Source organism: Pan troglodytes, chromosome 6 (genome assembly GCF_028858775.2).
Source record: "Pan troglodytes isolate AG18354 chromosome 6, NHGRI_mPanTro3-v2.0_pri, whole genome shotgun sequence".
Lineage (NCBI taxonomy): Eukaryota > Metazoa > Chordata > Mammalia > Primates > Hominidae > Pan > Pan troglodytes.
Genome location: NC_072404.2, coordinates 16,030,636 through 16,035,052, shown reverse-complemented (window position 1 = coordinate 16,035,052; position 4,417 = coordinate 16,030,636). Strand labels below are relative to the sequence as shown.

The 4,417-nt window shown below is 35.6% G+C and overlaps 1 non-coding gene across 1 annotated transcript; it reads right to left on the bottom strand.

Annotated features, from left to right (window-relative positions):
* Positions 1-3,932: 3,932 nt before the first annotated feature.
* Positions 3,933-4,148, bottom strand: LOC112209965 (small nucleolar RNA U3). Its single transcript, XR_002944937.1, has one exon. It is a non-coding gene; the product is annotated as a small nucleolar RNA U3 (small nucleolar RNA).
* Between the last annotated feature and the right edge of the window lie 269 nt (positions 4,149-4,417).

The following is a 4,417-nucleotide window of genomic DNA, read 5'->3' as shown; positions in this document are numbered from 1 at the left end:
TTCTGTTTCTAGTTTGCTTGTCACTCTATAGTTGTTGCCTTTTCAGGGATCTCAACTAAAAGGCCTGAGATTTTTGTAAGTCCATTTTTTTCCTCTTTTTTTTTTTTTTTTTTTTTGTAGAAATGGGGTTTCACTATGTTGCTATGTTGCCCAGGCTGGTTTTAAACTCCTGGGCTCCAGCGATCCTCCCGCTTTGGCCTCCCAAAGTGCTGGGATCACAGGCGTGAGCCACTGCACCCGAAGTCCGTTGTTTTGTAATGATTCTATATTCTAATTTTCATCTTCCCCCGCACCAAAATACTGCCAAAATATCTGCCTAAACTTTTAGTATCTCAGCAGTTGATTTCTGCTTGAATTCTCAGAAATGTGTTCTTCAAATGCAAATTTTAGCATTCAGCTAGTGCCTCGAGGGGAAATTTTCCGCAGAATGTTATGCCCATTTCTCTAAAGTTCCCTTTTACTTTGGAGATCTTGATCCTTCAAACTCTTAGTGATTTGATTGCCATGCATGCCAATAATTGTTTTCTTAGCCTACTCAGATAGTCCTAAATTCCAGAGACTCTCTTTTTGATATCTATGCACTATGTTTTTATTTTTTTACTTATTAGACATTTTTCCCTATTTCACAGCTGTACCCTCTTCCACAATTGGTTTAGACAAAAATAATATTTTTTTCAAGATTAGACTATCAAATGGAGTTTATGTAAGGTAACATTAAAAGTGGACCAACAATCTTATTTTCTTTTTACTCATTAATTTATCTTATCCATGAACAAATACATTTAGGCTATAGATTGGCTCTATCAATTATTTTCTTTAACTTTTGTAGTAGATTTTCTTTCTCTTTTCTAGTTTCATGCTTAGAGAGCCTTAGTGCATAAAGGTCTCTAAAAGGAATTAAGACCTTCTGGAAATATGATTAAAAGGTTTTCCTTTTGTTTTACACCATGTATCATTCCCAATATAACATAATGTTCACTCTACTTAGACCTTGTGCTTTACATTTCTCAGAATGAGATAATCCACAGCCTAAATGCATATAGCTATAAAGTATTATGTGAATTGTCAAAGGAGGTGTGCATTTTTTCATGATATTCTGAATTAATCACCAAATACATTTATAAAAGGCTATGGGAATTACAGTTACCCTAATGCTTCTGAATTGCATATGTTCCTTATTTCTATTTTGATTACTGTTGTCTTTAATTGAGTATGACTATTTTATGTGTACGGTTTAGTAACATAGCTGTTTGGGCTCTCTTTCTCTCTTTTGCAATGAACATTGCAAAGCAGCTGTTACAAGCATATATTTAGAGCCAAAGGGTACTCTGGCTTACATATGGGAGGGGTGAGGGAAGGATAATTGAATCACAAAATGCTTGTGTTAAAATATGCTCTGAGAAACAATGGAAACAGGAAAACAATGCCAGAATGGTGTCCACAGTGAAGAGAACAAAGCCTGACTCTAAACAGAGGTTGCTAAACAAATCAGTCCCTATGCAATTAGATGGAAAAGCACTTAGCAACAATATAAAAATGACAGACTAGCTGAAAATCAGCACAATAGAAGATGACTCAGACTCTCTAAAGTTTACATACTTTAGAACATTACTTTCAATTCCACATAGAGTTAGTTCACATGAGACTTGATGATATGGAAATGAGAGTGATGATAAAAAAGAAATAATTTCTGCATTACAAACATAAAGTCAATACTAATTTGACTTTTATTAAAGAAACTCAAACCCTTCATAATTAATTCCTACTTAAATTTTGCTCAAAATCATACAGACTTTATAGTTTAGCTTTTTTTGTAGGTATAAAATTGACATATTAAGATTTCTGAACTTTTGCCCAGCATTTCTAGTTCTCTTATTCTTTTTAAAACTTCATATTTTAGATAGCAGGCCTCCCTGGGATCTGAAACAGCATGATTAAGTATGAATATACATGTCTTTACCTCCCTATAAAAGACTATTCTGTATGACCTGTACACTTCTCTTGATGTAACACTATTCCTTCAATTTTATAGGCTCATACCTATGAGTTTTCAGTCTGCCAAACCCTCCTGGTGTGCGTGTGTGTATGTGTGTGTACTGTCATACTCTAAGGAGGATGTGTGTCTTAACAACTGGAGGGTTTGTTTAATCTGACCTCTTTGAAGATTTGAATATGAAAGTTTGGGATCAAAGGTTAAAGTGGAGTAAATTACTCTGCATAAAATTGGAAGTTAATGAATTGGGGGTAAGAGTCAGTGCGAGAGATTGAGAGAAGCCATTAAGGCTGGATGCTACATAGGAGAACTTGTATGTGAGCTCTGGGTTACACTAAAGAAAAATACAGAAGTATATCAAGGAAATAGAAGTAACATAAAATCACAGATTGCAATCTTCATATCAGCCAAGTAAAATTCAATTCAAAAATTATGAAACCTAAAATTTAGGCCATGGTTAAACACTAAAAGTCATAATTTACAATAAAGACATAAAGATTTAATAATTATGTATACATAACAGTTATTTGTCTCTTTATCTCTATTTATTATGTATCTATGTATGTATGTATGTATGTATGTATGTATGTATCTATCTATCTATCTATCTATCTATCTATCTATCTATCAATCATCTATCATCGATCTATGCCAAGTAGCAAAACACCCACTTTTATAAAGTGGAAACTACAGAGGATAAAGAAGACATAGACAGGGACAAAGAAATGCAAGGGAGTGCAATAATCACTGAAAATCAGTTTTTTCAGATACATGGTAGGACCTTTCAATACAGAAATTAAAGTTCTCTGTTATTTTTGTACATTTTCTTTGTTTGGGTTAAAGGAGACTTTCATTCATTGCTCTATGTACAAGTCACATCAAGAGGAAAAGAAAATAAAGTTGTAGGGGAAAAAATCACCTTTTCGGTACTCTCTAAACCCTTAAAATGTACTGTCTGCTATGGTTTGAATGTTTTCCCCAATGCAACAGTGTTGGGAGGTGGAGCCTCATGGGAGGTGTTTAGGTCATGAGGTCTCTGATCTTATAGATGAATTTATGCCCCTATAAAAAGGGCTTGCTGGAGTGGATTTGCTCTCTCTTGCTCTTCTGCCACGTGAGGACACAAAGTTCCTGTCTTCCAGAGAATTCAGGGTTCAAGGCACCACCTTGGAAGTGGAGACCAGGCCCTCACCAGACACCAAAATCTGCTGGTGCTTTCTTCTTAGACTTCCCAGCTCCAGAATTGTTAGAAATAAATTTCTGGCCCGGTGTGGTGGCTCATGCCTGTAATCCCAGCACTTTGGGAGGCTGAGGTGGGTGGATCACGAGGTCAGGAGTTCAAGATCAGGCTGGCCAACATGGTGAAACCCCGTCTCTACTAAATACAAAAAAAATTAGCTGGGCGTGGTGGTGCACGCCTGTAATCCTAGCTACTCAAGAGGCTGAGGCAGGATAATTGCTTGAACCCAGAAGGCGGAGGTTGCAGTGAGCTGAGATCGCGCCACTGCACTCCAGCCTGGGGGAGGGAGTAAGACTCTGTCTCAGGAAAAAAAAAAAATAGAAAGAAATTCCTATTCTGTATAATTTACCAGTCTGTGATAGTCTGTTATAGCTGCGAGAATAGACTAAAACAGTGTCTTTCCATAATCTAGCACTTATTTGTTCTTGCCTGTCTTTCCCTCCTAACAACATGTACTTCCTGCCACATCCCTAGCACTTACAACAGCATCTGGCATACAATATTTGCTGAATAAACATCTGTTGAGAGACTGAACAACTGAAGGAATGAATCCTGTCTGGCACTCAAGTTTTAGTCTCCATCCAAAATATGTTTTTTGATTTATTATTTCTTCAATTCTTGTTTATTTTCCATAAGTTTTTTTCTTTCTCAAAACTTCTTTTTAAAAAACTCTTTTTTAAAAAAAAATTGTAAAAAAGAACCATTCGTGCTGCATCTTCTCTCTCTTACTTCCCAGGAGGAAGAGAAGAATGATCATCAATGGCAAAAAGCAGTTGCAGCAAAGCAAAACCAAGAGCCAGCTTTAAGCTCAGGAGAGAGCGCTACATCTCCTCCTCATGGTTTCTGGTGCTCTCCAGGTTCAGAGACACTTTTCTAGTAGAAAACTAAAAAAAAGATCACTGAAAGTATAATCTTTCTGAGACTTCTTTAATCAGATATTTTGTCTGGTCATTCTATTCCAAATTATCTTCCATTTCTCATAACTTAAAACTTTGTTTTATTTTTTACTTTATATTATAATACCCGGATTATATTTCATCATCTAAATCTCTAATTACCTTTTTTATTCTTGTATAATTTAAATTCATAAAGTATAATTTGTTTGGTTTATTTATCTGCTTGACTCTACCTAGTTGCTGTGTATGTGTACTTTATCTCCTACATATTCTATGACAGTTTTATTA